The sequence below is a fragment of the Phyllobates terribilis genome, unplaced genomic scaffold (genome assembly GCF_046119375.1).
Source record: "Phyllobates terribilis strain yellow unplaced genomic scaffold, ASM4611937v1 Scaffold_11__3_contigs__length_659146591, whole genome shotgun sequence".
Lineage (NCBI taxonomy): Eukaryota > Metazoa > Chordata > Amphibia > Anura > Dendrobatidae > Phyllobates > Phyllobates terribilis.
Window position 1 is genome coordinate 464,258,330 of NW_027362771.1, and position 18,639 is coordinate 464,276,968.

Below are 18,639 nucleotides of genomic sequence, written 5' to 3' on the forward strand. Positions count from 1 at the left end.
AACGATTTGAGAAAAATTCGGCTGTTCGAGATTATGTTCGATAACTGTTCGTGCACCAAAATCATAACTGGATTTTTTCTCAGTAATGATGAAAATTAATGTTAATACGCAGTTTGAGTGTACAGCGGGGTGGGGGGAGGGGCAGGGGATGGATCTCTGCAGGAACAATGAAGATCTCCATTTTTTTTTCTCTTTCCCGCATTTGCAGTGGGGAGGTGCAGTCTGTCAGCCTATCAGCAGCGCACACACGGAGCGATCTGCTGTTTTTCACACAAGCAAGGGCATGTGTCATTGGCAGTGTATGTCACATGTCCTTGCCCTATAAGACCAAGCCATTTTCCCCGTCGCCACCATTTTCTCACTGCTGCAGCTGCGTGTTAGACGGCACCGCTGTTGCTGTGTGCGCTATACCTTGTTAATTTCAAGCCAATTTTCGCACAAATCTACAGATAGCTTGGGAGTAGGGAATAGTTGTGATTGCAGTCCTTTTAAGGACTAGGTTACAGCATTTCCTACAACTTTTATCAGGCAGGTCTGTGCTCTTAAATAGATAGATTGTGGGAGTAAAGACTAATTGTAATTGCAGTCCTTTTCATGACTAGGTTACATCAGTTCCTATCAGTTTTTGCCAGGCAGGTCTGTGCCAGTGCTGTGCAAGTTTTTTTCACAGCATTTGGCTGAATCTAGCAAAGCTAATCCTTTTTGGCCTATTGCAGAGTGTGTTAGTCAGTGGAGTAGCCTATCTGTGCTGCAAGATATACCACCTGTGTATAGAATACCAATTCTAGTGAAGTAAAATCTTTTGGGCATAGTATCATTCTATTAGTCCATCTATACTGACCTCCATCAGGTTGCAAATTGAATATAATTTTTTTCTGCATCTAGCTCTGAAAAAATATTTGGGCTTCTAGCAGTGTGTGGGACTTGTTCTATTAGTCCATCTATACTGACCTCCATCAGGTTGCAAACTGAATATAATTTTTTTCTGCATCTAGCTCTGAAAAAATATTTGGCCTTCTAGCAGTGTGTGGGACTTTCTCTATTAGTCCATCTATACTGACCTCCATCAGGTTGCAAATTAAAAATAATTTTTATCTGCATCTAGATCTGAAAAAATATTTGGCCTTCTAGCAGTGTGTGGGACTTTCTCTATTAGTCCATCTATACTGACCTCCATCAGGTTGCAAATTAAAAATAATTTTTATCTGCATCTACCTCTGAAAAAATATTTGGGCTTCTAGCTGTGTGTGGGACTTGTTCTATTAGTCCATCTATACTGACCTCCATCAGGTTGCAAACTGAATATAATTTTTTTCTGCATCTAGCTCTGAAAAAATATTTGGCCTTCTAGCAGTGGGGGGACTTACTCTATTAGTCCATCTATACTGACCTCCATCAGGTTGCAAACTGAATATATTTTTTTTCTGCATCTACCTCTGAAAAAATATTGGGCTTCTAGCTGTGTGTGGGACTTGTTCTATTAATCCATATATACAGACCTCCATCAGGTTGCAAACTGAATTTATTTTTTTTCTGCATCTACCTCTGAAAAAATATTGGGCTTCTAGCTGTGTGTGGGACTTGTTCTCTTAATCCATCTATACAGACCTCCATCAGGTTGCAAACTGAATATAATTTTTTTCTGCATCTAGCTCTGAAAAAATAGTTGGCCTTCCAGCAGTGTGTGGGACTTTCTCTATTAGTCCATCTATACTGACGTCCATCAGGTTGCAAATTAAAAATAATTTTTATCTGCATCTAGCTCTGAAAAATATTTGGCCTTCTAGCAGTGTGTGGGACTTTCTCTATTAGTCCATCTATACTGACCTCCATCAGGTTGCAAATTAAAAATAATTTTTATCTGCATCTACCTCTGAAAAAATATTTGGGCTTCTAGCTGTGTGTGGGACTTGTTCTATTAGTCCATCTATACTGACCTCCATCAGGTTGCAAACTGAATATAATTTTTTTCTGCATCTAGCTCTGAAAAAATATTTGGCCTTCTAGTAGTGTGTGGGACTTTCTCTATTAGTCCATCTATACTGACCTACATCAGGTTGCAAATTAAAAATAATTTTTATCTGCATCTAGCTCTGAAAAAATATTTGGCCTTCTAGCAGTGTGTGGGACTTTCTCTATTAGTCCATCTATACTGACCTCCATCAGGTTGCAAATTAAAAATAATTTTTATCTGCATCTACCTCTGAAAAAATATTTGGGCTTCTAGCTGTGTGTGGGACTTGTTCTATTAGTCCATCTATACTGACCTCCATCAGGTTGCAAACTGAATATAATTTTTTTCTGCATCTAGCTCTGAAAAAATATTTGGCCTTCTAGCAGTGTGTGGGACTTTCTCTATTAGTCCATCTATACTGACCTCCATCAGGTTGCAAATTAAAAATAATTTTTATCTGCATCTAGCTCTGAAAAAATATTTGGCCTTCTAGCAGTGTGGGACTTTCTCTATTAGTCCATCTATACTGACCTCCATCAGGTTGCAAATTAAAAATAATTTTTATCTGCATCTACCTCTGAAAAAATATTTGGGCTTCTAGCTGTGTGTGGGACTTGTTCTATTAGTCCATCTATACTGACCTCCATCAGGTTGCAAACTGAATAAAATTTTTATCTGCATCTAGCTCTGAAAAAATATTTGGCCTTCTAGCAGTGTGTGGGACTTTCTCTATTAGTCCATCTATACTGACCTCCATCAGGTTGCAAATTAAAAATATTTTTTTTTCTGCATCTACCTCTGAAAAAATATTGGGCTTCTAGCTGTGTGTGGGACTTGTTCTATTAATCCATCTATACAGACCTCCATCAGGTTGCAAACTGAATATAATTTTTTTCTGCATCTACCTCTGAAAAAATATTTGGGCTTCTAGCTGTGTGTGGGACTTGTTCTATTAGTCCATCTATACTGACCTCCATCAGGTTGCAAACTGAATATAATTTTTTTCTGCATCTAGCTCTGAAAAAATATTTGGCCTTCTAGCAGTGTGTGGGACTTGTTCTATTAGTCCACCTATACTGACCTCCATCAGGTTGCAAATTCAAAATAATTTTTTGTCTGCATCTAGCTTTGAAAAAATATTTGGCCTTCTAGCAGTGTGTGGGACTTTCTCTATTAGTCCATCTATACTGACCTCCATCAGGTTGCAAACTGAATATATTTTTTTCTGCATCTACCTCTGAAAAAATATTTGGGCTTCTAGCTGTGTGTGGGACTTGTTCTATTAGTCCATCTATACTGACCTCCATCAGGTTGCAAATCGAATATAATTTTTTTCTCCATCTAACCCAGCCAATAGCTTTGGCCTAATACCACAGTTTGGCCACTCAGCTCTGCTCGGTTCCCATCCATTGTTTTTTTGTGCAAACTACTCCAGAGTTGTGAATTAGTTTACCACCAAAATGAGTGGAAAAAGGCCTGCTGCTGGTGGAAAGGGGAATAGGCGTGTTGGGAAGGGGAAAAAAGGTTGTGTCCGTGGGGTAGGTGTTAAAGCAACAGTAACATCTGCAGAAGAAAGACCATCTTCCAGCCAAACTAAAATGTCTACTTCTTTTAGCGGACAATGTGATAAGATCCCTTTCTTACGGCCACGCCAATCGCTACAAATTCCAGATGAGGCACAAAAACAGCAGGTGCTTCAACGGATATCAAGTGCTCCTTTAAGTGGGCTCTCCTCCACATCAACTTCAACATCACAAATACTCCAGTCCTCAAAGGTGTCACCCCAATCGCACTTGCTTCCTCACAGCTCCCAAATCTCCAGCTGCCCATCTGAGTATGAGGTAGAACAGATGGTTGAGTCTGCAGAGCTGTTTACTCATACTATAGCCTGAGAATCAGAGGTCGACTCCAGCGCTTCTGTGAATCCAGATGAGGAAATCATCTGCACTGATGCCCAGAATCTTTATGAGTCGGATCCAGGACCAGACGCAGAAGGTTCTGACCATAATGTAGACCCTCATTCCCAAACTGTAACTCCTGTTGGTGGAGACAATGAGGAAGACGATGATGAGACTCAAATACCTGATTGGAGCGACAACTTTAGTTTTTTGTCAGGGCAGGAACAGGTTGGCTCTGAGGACGACGGGTGTGATAACGCACATGGTGATGATGATGAGGTTGGAGATCCCACTTACTGTCAACCCACAGTCAGCCAAGAGATGAGGTCAGCAGAGGAGGTGGAGGAAGATGCTAGTGACGACGAGGTCAGGTTGCGCCTTCCTGGACAGAGACGTAGTACTGGAAGCACGTCAACAACTGCATACTCAAACACAACTCTGCCTCTCACCACAAGTCGTGGTGGCTCTTCAGGTTGCATGGGTGCTAAGCCTTGCATAGCCTGGGCATTTTTTCAGATCGATAAAGATGACCCAACTCGTGTTATCTGTAACATTTGTCAGCAAAAGCTAAGTAGAGGCCAAAAAATACATAGTTTGAGTACTTCATGCATGAACCGGCACATGGACATGAAGCATAAGTTGCAGTGGGAAGCTCAGTGTGCTACAATGCGGCCTAGCCGGCCGGGCCAACCACCATCTGCCATATCTTGTGCATCCGCGGCCTCTTCATCCTCTGTGACTGGGGGGACAGCAGTCACACCTGTTTTGGGGCGCAGACCTTCCACCTCTTTACCCGCAACAGCCAGCGTGATTGGCAGGTCATCATTTTCTTTGGAGGTGGTAACACCAGCTGGTGTTGAGCGCTGTCCGACATCGATAGCACCACCTTTGGATCAAGGCAACCTAACATGTCCGCCTGCATCTTCCTCACAGACCGGCAGTTTGCCGGGGACACCCTTATCAACCCCGTCTAAGCACAATAGCCAGCCCTCGGTCCCTCAGATGTGGACAAGTAAAAGACCATTTCCTCCTAGCCATGAGAAAGCTAAGAGGTTGAATTTCACCATCTGCAAGCTCTTGGCTACAGAAATGCTGCCTTTCCGCCTGGTGGACACAGAGGATTTTCGAGACCTTATGTCCGTCACAGTGCCCCAGTACCAGATGCCCAGTCGGCACTACTTCTCAAAGAAAGGTGTGCCTGCGCTCCACCAGCATGTCGCACACAACATCACCGCTTCTTTGAGAAACTCTGTGTGTGACAGGGTGCATTTCACCACAGACACTTGGACGAGTAGGCATGGACAGGGGCGTTACATGTCGCTGACTGGGCACTGGGTAACTATGGTGACAGCAGGACAAGGGGCTGCTGTCCAAGTCTTGCCGTCCCCACGAGTTGTGCGTCAATCCTCTTTATGTCAAAGTTCCTCCACTGCTTCTGCCTCCTCAACCTCCTCTCGGTCTTCCACCTGCACCCAAAGCCTGTCTGGTCATGCCACAAGCTTTCTAACTGCGCAGAAGGGATCCTGCACACCTCCTTACTATGCTGGCAGTAGGGCTCAACGTCATCAGGCGGTTTTTACTTTGAAATGTCTGGGAAATGTGAGTCACACAGCTGAGGAGTTGTGGTCAGCTCTGGAGAACCAATTTCATGAATGGTTGTCTCCACTGGACCTGAAACCAGGGAAGGCCGTGTGCGACAATGCTGCAAACCTGGGTGCGGCCCTTCGCCGGGGCAATGTCACACACGTGCCTTGTATGGCTCACGTGTTGAACCTGGTTGTCCAGCAATTTTTAGCCCACTATCCCAGACTAGATGGCCTTCTGCAGAGGGCATGGTCGCTGTTTGCTCACTTCCGCCGTTCGCATCCCGCAGCTCAGCGACTTACATCTCTACAGAAGTCGTTGGGCCTGCCACTTCACCGGCTAAAATGTGATGTGCCTACCCGGTGGAATTCAACTCTGCACATGTTGCAGCGACTGTGGCAGCACCGACAAGCCCTGGTGCAATACGTTCTGATGTATAGCCTGGGCCAACGAGATCCAGAGGTGGGGCAAATCACGCTGGAGGAGTGGTCTCAGATCAGGGACCTATGCACCCTTCTGCACAGTTTTGAAATGGCGACGAAGATGTTTAGTGCTGACGATGCCATTATCAGCATGACTATTCCGGTGATTTACATGCTGGAGCACATGTTAAACAGAATTCGGAGTCAGGTGGTGGCACAAGAGGAGGTGGAGGAAGTAGAGGAGGAGGAGTTGTATGCGGAAGGGCTAACATCTGCAAGGTCCAGACGTTCGGCAGCACCAAGGCGGCAGGCATGTGAGGGTGGGGGAGATGGTTTTACCAGGGCGCATGGTAGCAGCCAAACTAGTGAGGAAGGTGCAGGAGCCCAGGAAGAAGTGGAGGACGAACTGATGGAAGACTCATCAGATGAGGGAGACCTTGATCACATTTCTGTTGTGCGAGGTTGGGGGGAGAGGACAGAGGAAGGAAGCATGATTGTTACCTCACCACCAACACAACAGGGACTTGGTGCTCCTGGATGCGCAACACACATGAGTGCCTTCTTGCTGCACTACCTGCAACATGACCCTCGAATTGTGAGAATTAGAAATAATCCTGACTACTGGGTTGCCACACTGTTAGATCCCCGGTACAAAAGTAAATTTGCAGAAATTATTCCTGCCATAGAAAGGGATGCACGCATGCAGGAGTATCAGCAGAGACTGTTGCAGAATCTTACATGTGCTTTTCCACAAAACACCAGTGGTGCACGTAGTGAATCTCACAGTTCCAACTTGCCAACCGTGGGACCGTCAAGTGTTCAGCACTCAAACCGTAACAGAACCACAATATCTGCTGGTAACATCAATTTTGCGGAATCATTTCACCACTTTTTTAGCCCATCCTTTGCAAGGCCACAGGAGACAAGAAGTCTGACACATAGTCAACGCCTAGAGACGATGGTACAGGAGTATCTCCAAGTAAACATTGAAGCCATGACTGTGTCACTGGACCCTTGCTCTTTTTGGGCTTCCAATCTGGATAAATGGCCGGAGCTAGCCACTTACGCCTTGGAGATCTTGTCATGCCCCGCAGCCAGCGTTCTGTCTGAACGTGTGTTCAGCGCTGCTGGTGGTGTGCTGACAGATAAGCGCACGCGGCTCTCCACTGATAATGTAGACAGACTCACATTCATAAAGATGAACAAATCATGGATCCGAAACGACTTTTCTACCCCTGTGTCATCCTGGGGAGAGTAAAAGCTTGATGATTGGCTAAAATCACCCTACCAACCGTTTTAAGCTTTCAAATTACTAATCATGTTTATCTGTATCTTGGCTGGAAAATAATTTGGGCTTTGTAGCAGTGTGCAGCACTGATTCTATTAGGCCATCTATAATAAGCTCCACCAGATTTAAAATTACTAATCATGTTTATCTGTATCTTGGCTGGAAAATAATTTGGGCTTTGTAGCAGTGTGCAGCACTGATCCTATTATTCCATCTATACTAAGCTCCACCAGATTTAAAATTAATAATAATTTTTAGCTGCATCTAGCCCGGAAAATAATTTTGGGGCTCCGAGATGCGCAAGACACATAAGTGCCTTCTTGCTGCACTACCTGCAACATGACCCTCATATTGTCAGAATTCGAAGTAATCATGACTACTGGGTTGCCACACTCTTAGATCCCCCAAACTTTTCGATCAACCTTTTCATTTTAATAAAGACCAAAAAAATGGTCATTTTTGAAATTATAAGCATTAGCAGGTTATTAGAAACTGAAATCAAACAGTTTTCAACTCAAAACTTTATTCTAGGTGATGTTACATTTTCACATAGGACCCCTTGTTCGAAAGGAGCTTCTGAACTCTCTCGTCCATTGAATTTGTCAGGTTTTGGATGGTTTCTGCTTCAATTGTTTTGCATGAGGACAGAATACCCTCCCAGAGGTGTTGCTTAGATGTGAACTGCCTCCCGCCATCATAGACACTCCTTTTGATGATGCGCCAGAGGTTCTGAATGGGGTAGAGGTCAGGGGAGCATGGGGGTCACACCATAAGTTTGTCCCCTTTTATGCCCATATCAGCCAGAGATGCAGATGTTTTATGTGCAGCATGAGATGGTGCATTATCATGCAAAAAAATGATCTTGCTGTGAAATACACGGTTCTTCTTCTTGAACCATGGCAGGAAGTGCTGTTTGAGAAAATCCACATACATAATGGAGTTCATCTTTAGCGCCTTCAGGGATCCTAAAGGGGCCGACAATCTCTCTCCCCATGATTCCAGCTAAAAGCATTACTCCACTTCCTCCTTGTTGGCGCTGTAGCCGTGTTTGCGTGGGGTGTCCATCAACCAGCCACCCTCCACTCCATCCATCTGGACCATCGCGCGCTGCACGGCACTAATCTGTGAACAAAACAGTTTTGAAATCAGTCTTCATCTAATGTTTAGCCCACTGGAGCCGTTTCTGCTTGTGTGAAGTGGATAGAGGAGGTCGACAGGATGGCGTATGCACAGCTGCAAACCTCTGAAGGACCCTGCATCTTGTTGTTCGGGGGACGTTGGAGGCACCAGCAGCTTCAAAAACTTTTCTGCTGCTATGACAAGGCTTTTTTGCCGCTGCTCTTTTAACCTGACGTAATTGCCTGTAGGAAAGAGTCCTCAATTTGCCCTTATCAGCACGCACATGTGTGTACTGTGAATCAGCTACATACTTCTTGATTGCCAAGACACTTCATCCTGATCATCGCACAATGTTGATTGTAGTCATGCCTTGACCTAAACACTCCACAATTTGTTGCTTCTCAGCAGCCGACACATCCTTTTTCTTTCCCATTTTGGCAGAAAATGTAGGCTGCTTAATAATGTGAGACAGCCTTCTTAAGTAGTCTTGCCTTTCATTGGACACACCTGCCAAACTAATTAGCACAGGTGTCTGCAATTGCTTACAGTGATATAAAGAGCCCTGACACACATCACCATCAATGAGTTTAACTGACAAACAAACAAATTCTTCCCTTATCACTCCTAAACACTTTTTGCATAATAATTTGGAACACAGTGTACATGTGCTTTTCCACAAAACACCAGTGGTTCACGTAGTGAATCTTACAGTTCTAACTTGCCAACCGTGGTCTGTATGGAGTTGTTCAATAAAGGGCCCATACTTAAGATAACATAGATGGGAGAGGTCTCTATGAATAGGAATTCCTAAGTATTTGATACCCTGTGAGGGCCAGGCAAAGGGAAAGTTGGACTGGATGGAATCCTATATGGATTTGGGGAGGGAGACATCGAGGGCCTCAGACTTCGCTGCATTGATTTTAAAATTTGACCATGTAACAAAGTGATCTATTTCAGCCATAACAGCATGGATGGATATATGTGATTGAGTGATATATACTAGGACATCATCAGCAAATAGAGAGCACTTGTACTCGGTGCCTCCCACCTCAATCCACCTAATATTGGGGTTATGGCGAATTGATGAGAGCAGGTGCTCCGTCACTAGGATGTATAAGAGAGGGGACAGAGGACATCCCTGCCTTGTCCCATTGGTGATTGTGAAAGGTGATGAAAATGTTCTGATGCACCCCCTGGGCCTTGGGACACCCGGAGCCGGACCCTTTTTGGTGGATGCTGGTGGTTGTAGTCTTCGTGGCGGCGACCCGGTTCCGTGGCTCAGGGTGGTCAAACCAGTGGCGGAACTATTTATGTGGTTTTGATGTTTAAATGTCCGACTACGCCACCCGTGGATTGCGGTCAGAGTGAACCGCCGCTGCAGGGCAGACCGCTGAGGCTGGTGTTGTGGGTGCAGCAGAGCGTAGCATAACTCCCCACGGGAGGAGTATATCCTCAGGGCAGTGTATGCGGAGGATGAGGGTGATGGTGCAGGGCAGCAGCAGTAACGACACGGAGTCAGTGATGCAATCCTGGGCCTTTACTCACAGTTCTTATTATCCAGACCACGTCTGCAGGTAACGGCTGCCCACGTCGTACTGTGCTCACCAGGTGAGGGGCTCAGACAACTCCCAGATAACTTTGGAGCGCTTCACAGGACCCCCTTTGTGTGTCCTTTGTCTGGCCTTTCTTACCAACCCTTCTGTCCGGCTGCCTCCGGCCTCCTCTTGGTAAACTTGGCGCCAGTTTCCCTGACCCTATGTGGTGCCTTCCTAGCGGATGTAGCGAGGGGCTGTGCCACATAAAATGTCAGAGCCTCCGGTTTCTAGCTGAGGGTCGTTTCCTGCCTCCACTAGTTTCGGGGACCGGTCTCCCCCTTTGGCCTGACCCCTCCACGCAGGTGGATTCGGGCGTGCGGTGGCGACTCGCCCGTCCACACCCCTGGGATCCCTTCATTCCTCATTCCTGGAGCCTTCTCCGCTCCTCTTCCTTCCTTCTCCCTCTTCTAGGCCTGGGCCTCTGTTACTAGGCCCGCCTCCGGAGCAGAGCTCATGCAGAACCCCTGCTCCCTGCCACTTCTGCTCAGACTTCTCTGCACTGAACTAAGATGGTGCCCACCTTTTATACTCCCTTCTCAATGCACCCAGGAACTGCTTCCTCCCTGCTCCTGCACTACAGGGTTCCCCTTCCTCAGTGTTCCCTCCCCCCACTCCAGCCAGGGACAGGGACTGTCGTGCCCATCTCAGAGGCATATTGGTCGCCCTGCCCCACGGCAATGTGGTGTAATGCATGCAGGTGTCGGGTCCTGATCCACACTCCATCCTTACCTGAGAGTGAGATATCACACCTCTGGGTGAGGTGCAATACCTCTGTAGCAACCGAGCCCTCAGGGTGCTACAGTTCCATTTATCTTCAGCCTAGGTGACGTATTGTGATACAGGGCCGTGATTTTGGCTATAAAAGGGTCCCCTAGACCCCTACCCCAAGCTTTTTAAGAGAATCATATATGGCGTGCCAGGAGACTCTATGGAATGCTTTCTCAGCATCCAACGAGAGTATCTAATTACAAATTTTTAACTGCATCTAGCCCAGGAAATACTTTGTGCCTAGTAGCAGTGTCTGCTAGTCAGCGGATTATCCCGGCTGTTAAGCAAGCTACACCACCTCTAGTTTGGACACTTAATTTTTTCAAAGGAAATGCTTCGGGACCACGGGATACTCAGTGAAGAGCATCAGGAGGCACCCCAAGGCATAGGGGCTGGGACTGGCAGTAGGATGCCTTACGGTGAACAGCCGAGCTCGATCCTTATAAAAGCTTTTTAACTGCAGCAGCTTAGCGGACGCTACTGGAGCTGGAATTACGCGGCTGCTGGCATGAGACTTGCCCTCCAATAGATCCTTGTAAATGGATTTAAAGTGTATTCATTCAAATTAGAGAGACAATTTAAATTAAAAAGCTTAGAGCTGCCTCCACCACAGGGGGGCTCGCTCGACCCACCAGCGGACAGGCACCAGTATTGGGAGAGGGGGGCTGGCCGTCAGGGTTCAGCGCGGCTCTGGCACAAACCCGGCGACACGGAGGTGGCACGGGCAGGAGCGGACTGAACGTGTCGGCTTCTCACTTTTTGGATTTTAGAAGGGCATGACATGCCTATATTTGTGTCTCCCCCTCCTTTTACTCCTCCACCTCTTTTCTTTTCGCATGACTATATGTACTTGTCACTTTTCCATGTGTTAGTTGTGTCTTCTGAGCAGTTTGTCAGCTTTTGGACACCTTTGAAGGTGTTTTCTATGTGTTTCTATGTGTTTTTGTTTGCCTGACATTGGTTTTAACGGTGTTCGAAGGTGTTCGACGAACAGTTCGACGAACAGTTCGGCGAACACACGGGTGTTCGACGAACCGAACCGAACTCGAACACTACGGGCGTGGCTCAACACTAGTCTTTTCATATGCTTGTTACCTTCCTACAACGTTGTTTTTACTCTTAATTTTTTTTAGTTAATGCTTAGCTATATATAAAGTAAAAAGAAATTAAGAACATCAACTTATAATATGGACGTTAGAGGTTCCATTCTAAGGTGCTGATTTATCACTAAGGTATATTTGATTTTAACTCTTTTATCTGCTGTGCCTCAAACACTCCAAATAAGAATTATGAGGATTACTTTGAGTAATTTGTATACTAATAATTTAAATGGAGTAAAGATATTGAGCACTTATCACTCTCCTTGTTAGGTATTTCCATAACTTAAAAGTTGAAATTTTTTTGAAAGATTCTTTTAAAAATCTAAGGTGACCTTATCATAGTGACATTGGCTATACCACACAACAGTGGAGGCTAAAGTGTTGGTATAAAAAGGTTATTGGCACCAGGGGCAGATTAAGAGTCACTGGTGCCCCAGCCCCCAATGTATCACGTTACATGTCATATGATCTCGTTAGGTAGAACTTGCGGTAGGTCATGTGATTAACACACAAGTGCTCTGGTGCACATCTGTAGTTGCAAAATGACAGCGACAGTGGCACCCTATGTGCAACATACAAACTTTTTTCCCTTATGTACAGCACTATACATAACATAGCGCAATACATAATGGACCAGGGGTGGGAAATACATTTTCTCGAAGGGCCACATGGCAGACCATGACTGTTGTGGAGGTCAAACCAACAGACTGAAATTAATTCTGCTCAATATTAATATTAACATATTAATTATATATTTTTATACTAATATTAATTGCATAACTTATTATTGAGCATGATTAAGCATGCCGACATCCCCTATATACAACATTAGTCCACATACAGCCCCCTATATACGATATGAGCCCACACACAGCCCCTCTATATACCTTATGAGCCCACACACGCCCCCTATATACAGCATGAGTCCAAACACAGCACTCCTATACATAGTATGAGCCCAGACTCAATTCCCCTATATACAGCATGAGCACCCACATAGCCCCCTATATACAGTATGAACCTTCATATAGCCTTATATATACAGTATGAGCTATTACATAGCTCCTTATACACAGTATGATCCCTGAAATAGCTCCCTATATACAGTATAAGTCCCTATATAGCCTCGCTATAATTAGTATCAGGCCTCACATAGCCCCCTGTATACAGTGTGAGCCCTCACATAGCTCCATAATCCCTCACATAGCCCATATACATAGTATGAGTAGTGTTGAGCCACCCCCGTAGTGTTCGAGTTCGGTTCGGTTCGTCGAACACCCGTGTGTTCGCCGAACTGTTCCTCGAACTGTTCGTCGAACACCTTCGAACACCGTTAAAACCAATGGCAGGCAAACAAAAACACATAGAAACACATAGAAAACACCTTCAAAGGTGTCCAAAAGCTGACAAACTGCTCAGAAGACACAACTAACACATGGAAAAGTGACAAGTACATATAGTCATGCGAAAAGAAAAGAGGTGGAGGAGTAAAAGGAGGGGGAGACACAGATATAGGCATGTCATGCCCTTCTAAAATCCAAAAAGTGAGAAGCCCACACGTTCAGTCCGCTCCTGCCCGTGCCACCTCCGTGTCGCCGGGTTTGTGCCAGAGCCGCGGTGACCCTGACGGCCAGCCCCCCTCTCCCAATACTGGTGCCTGTCCGCTGGTGGGTCGAGCGAGCCCCCCTGTGGTGGAGGCAGCTCTAAGCTTTCTAATTTAAATTGTCTCTCTACAATTTAAATCCATTTACAAGGATCTATTGGAGGGCAAGTCTCATGCCAGCAGCCGCGTAATTCCAGCTCCAGTAGCGTCCACTAAAGCTGCTGCAGTTAAAAAGCTTTTATAAGGATCGAGCTCGGCTGTCCTCTGCAAGGCATCCTACTGCCAGTCCCAGCACCTATGCCTTGGGGTGCCTCCTGATGCTCTTCACTGAGTATCCCGTGGTCCCGAAGCATTTCCTTTGAAAAAATTAAGTGTCCAAACTACAGGTGGTGTAGCTTGCTTAACAGCCGGGATAATCCGCTGACTAGCAGACACTGCTACTAGGCACAAAATATTTCCTGGGCTAGATGCAGTTAAAAATTTGTAATTAGATACTCTCGTTGGATGCTGAGAAAGCATTCCATAGAGTCTCCTGGCACGCCATATATGATTCTCTTAAAAAGCTTGGGGTAGGGGTCTAGGGGACCCTTTTATAGCCAAAATCACGGCCCTGTATCACAATACGTCACCTAGGCTGAAGATAAATGGAACTGTAGCACCCTGAAGGCTCGGTTGCTACAGAGGTATTGCACCTCACCCAGAGGTGTGATATCTCACTCTCAGGTAAGGATGGAGTGTGGATCAGGACCCGACACCTGCATGCATTACACCACATTGCCGTGGGGCAGGGCGACCAATATGCCTCTGAGATGGGCACGACAGTCCCTGTCCCTGGCTGGAGTGGGGGGAGGGAACACTGAGGAAGGGGAACCCTGTAGTGCAGGAGCAGGGAGGAAGCAGTTCCTGGGTGAATTGAGAAGGGAGTATAAAAGGTGGGCACCATCTTAGTTTAGTGCAGAGAAGTCTGAACAGAAGTGGCAGGGTGCAGGGGTTCTGCATGAGCTCTGCTCCGGAGGCGGGCCTAGTAACAGAGGCCCAGGCCTGGAAGAGGGAGAAGGAAGGAAGAAGAGCGGAGAAGGCTCCAGGAACGAGGAATGAAGGGATCCCAGGGGTGTGGACGGGCGAGTCGCCACCGCACGCCCGAATCCACCTGCGTGGAGGGGTCAGGCCAAAGGGGGAGACCGGTCCCCGAAACTAGTGGAGGCAGGAAACGACCCTCAGCTAGAAACCGGAGGCTGTGACATTTTATGTGGCGCAGCCTCTCACTACACCCGCTAGGAAGGCACCACATAGGGTCAGGGAAACTGGCGCCAAGTTTACCAAGAGGAGGCCCGAGGCAGCCGGACAGAAGGGTTGGTAAGAAAGGCCAGACAAAGGACACACACAGGGGGTCCTGTGAAGCGCTCCAAAGTTATCTGGGAGTTGTCTGAGCCCCTCACCTGGTGAGCACAGTACGACGTGGGCAGCCATTACCTGCAGACGTGGTCTGGATAATAAGAACTGTGAGTAAAGGCCCAGGACTGCATCACTGACTCCGTGTCGTTACTGCTGCTGCCCTGCACCATCACCCCCATCCTCCGCATACACTGCCCTGAGGCTATACTCCTCCTGTGGTGAGTTATGCTACGCTCTGCTGCACCCACAACACCAGCCTCAGCGGTCTGCCCTGCAGCGGCGGTTCACTCTGACCGCAATCCACGGGTGGCGTAGTCGGACATTTAAACATCAAAACCACATAAATAGTTCCGCCACTGGTTTGACCACCCTGAGCCACGGAACCGGATCGCCGCCACGAAGACTACAACCACCAGAATCCACCAAAAAGGGTCCGGCTCCGGGTGTCCCAAGGCCCAGGGGGTGCATCAGAACATTTTCATCACCTTTCACAATCACCAATGGGACAAGGCAGGGATGTCCTCTGTCCCCTCTCTTATACATCCTAGTGACGGAGCACCTGCTCTCATCAATTCGCCATAACCCCAATATTAGGTGGATTGAGGTGGGAGGCACCGAGTACAAGTGCTCTCTATTTGCTGATGATGTCCTAGGATATATCACTCAATCATATATATCCATCCTTGCTGTTATGGCTGAAATAGATCACTTTGTTACATGGTCAAATTTTAAAATCAATGCAGCGAAGTCTGAGGCCCTCGATGTCTCCCTCCCCAAAACCATATAGGATTCCATCCAGTCCAACTTTCCCTTTGCCTGGCCCTCACAGGGTATCAAATACTTAGGAATTCCTATTCATAGAGACCTCTCCCATCTATGTTATCTTAATTTTGGGCCCTTTATTGAACAACTCCATACAGACCACGGTTGGCAAGTTAGAACTGTAAGATTCACTACGTGAACCACTGGTGTTTTGTGGAAAAGCACATGTACACTGTGTTCCAAATTATTATGCAAAAAGTGTTTAGGAGTGATAAGGGAAGAATTTGTTTGTTTGTCAGTTAAACTCATTGATGGTGATGTGTGTCAGGGCTCTTTATATCACTGTAAGCAATTGCAGACACCTGTGCTAATTAGTTTGGAAGGTGTGTCCAATGAAAGGCAAGACTACTTAAGAAGGCTGTCTCACATTATTAAGCAGCCTACATTTTCTGCCAAAATGGGAAAGAAAAAGGATGTGTCGGCTGCTGAGAAGCAACAAATTGTGGAGTGTTTAGGTCAAGGCATGACTACAATCAACATTGTGCGATGATCAGGATGAAGTGTCTTGGCAATCAAGAAGTATGTAGCTGATTCACAGTACACACGTGTGCGTGCTGATAAGGGCAAATTGAGGACTCTTTCCTACATGCAATTACGTCAGGTTAAAAGAGCAGCGGCAAAAAAGCCTTGTCATAGCAGCAGACAAGTTTTTGAAGCTGCTGGTGCCTCCAACGTCCCCCGAACAACAAGATGCAGGGTCCTTCAGAGGTTTGCAGCTGTGCATACGCCATCCTGTCGACCTCCTCTATCCACTTCACACAAGCAGAAACGGCTCCAGTGGGCCAAACATTACATGAAGACTGATTTAAAAACTGTTTTGTTCACGGATGAGTGCCGTGCAGCGCTCGATGGTCCAGATGGATGGAGTGGAGGATGGCTGGTTGATGGACACCCCACGCAATCACGGCTACAGTGCCAACAAGGAGGAGGTGGAGTAATGTTTTGGGCTGGAATCATGGGGAGAGAGATTGTCGGCCCCTTTAGGATCCCTGAAGGCGCTAACGATGAACTCCATAATGTATGTGGATTTTCTCAAACAGCACTTCCTGCCATGGTTCAAGAAGAAGAACCGTGTATTTCACAGCAAGATCATTTTTTTGCATGATAATGCACCATCTCATGCTGCACATAAAACATCTGCATCTCTGGCTGATATGGGCATAAAAGGGGACAAACTTATGGTGTGACCCCCATGCTCCCCTGACCTCTACCCCATTCAGAACCTCTGGAGCATCATCAAAAGGAGTGTCTATGATGGCTGGAGGCAGTTCACATCTAAGCAACAGCTCTGGGAGGGTATTCTGTCCTCATGCAAAACAATTGAAGCAGAAACCATCCAAAACCTGACAAATTCAATGGACGAGAGAGTTCAGAAGCTCCTTTCGAACAAGGGGTCCTATGTGAAAATGTAACATCACCTAGAATAAAGTTTTGAGTTGAAAACTGTTTGATTTCAGTTTCTAATAACCTGCTAATGCTTATAATTTCAAAAATGACCATTTTTTTGGTCTTTATTAAAATGAAAAGGTTGATCGAAAAGTTTGGGGGATCTAAGAGTGTGGCAACCCAGTAGTCATGATTACTTCGAATTCTGACAATATGAGGGTCATGTTGCAGGTAGTGCAGCAAGAAGGCACTTATGTGTCTTGCGCATCTCGGAGCCCCAAAATTATTTTCCGGGCTAGATGCAGCTAAAAATTATTATTAATTTTAAATCTGGTGGAGCTTAGTATAGATGGCCTAATAGGATCAGTGCTGCACACTGCTACAAAGCCCAAATTATTTTCCAGTCAAGATACAGATAAACATGATTAGTAATTTTAAATCTGGTGGAGCTTATTATAGATGGCCTAATAGAATCAGTGCTGCACACTGCTACAAAGCCCAAATTATTTTCCAGCCAAGATACAGATAAACATGATTAGTAATTTGAAAGCTTAAAACGGTTGGTAGGGTGATTTTAACCAATCATCAAGCTTTTACTCTCCCCAGGATGACACAGGAGTAGAAAAGTCATTTCGGATCCATGATTTGTTCATCTTTATGAACGTGAGTCTGTCTACATTATCAGTGGAGAGCCGCGTGCGTTTATCTGTCAGCACACCACCAGCAGCGCTGAACACACGTTCAGACAGAACGCTGGCTGCGGGGCATGACAAGATCTCTAAGGCGTAAGTGGCTAGCTCCGGCCATTTATCCAGATTGGAAGCCCAAAAAGAGCAAGGGTCCAGTGACACAGTCATGGCTTCAATGTTTACTTGGAGATACTCCTGTACCATCGTCTCTAGGCGTTGACTATGTGTCAGACTTCTTGTCTCCTGTGGCCTTGCAAAGGATGGGCTAATAAAGTGGTGAAATGATTCCGCAAAATTGATGTTACCAGCAGATACTGTGGTTCTGTTACGGTTTGAGTGCTGAACACTTGACGGTCCCACGGTTGGCAAGTTGGAACTGTGAGATTCACTACGTGCACCACTGGTATTTTGTGGAAAAGCACATGTAAGATTCTGCAACAGTCTCTGCTGATACTCCTGCATGCATGCATCCCTTTCTATGGCAGGAATAATTTCTGCAAATTTACTTTTGTACAGGGGATCTAACAGTTTGGCAACCCAGTAGTCAGGATTATTTCTAATTCTCACAATTCGAGGGTCATGTTGCAGGTAGTGCAGCAAGAAGGCACTCATGTGTGTTGCGCATCCAGGAGCACCAAGTCCCTGTTGTGTTGGTGGCGAGGTAACAATCATGCTTCCTTCCTCTGTCCTCTCCCCCCAACCTCGCACAACAGAAATGTGATCAAGGTCTCCCTCATCTGATGAGTCTTCCATCAGTTCGTCCTCCACTTCTTCCTGGGCTCCTGCACCTTCCTCACTAGTTTGGCTGCTACCATGCGCCCTGGTAAAACCATCTCCCCCACCCTCACATGCCTGCCGCCTTGGTGCTGCTGACCGTCTGGACCTTGCAGATGTTAGCCCTTCCGCATACAACTCCTCCTCCTCTACTTCCTCCACCTCCTCTTGTGCCACCACCTGACTCCGAATTCTGTTTAACATGTGCTCCAGCATGTAAATCACCGGAATAGTCATGCTGA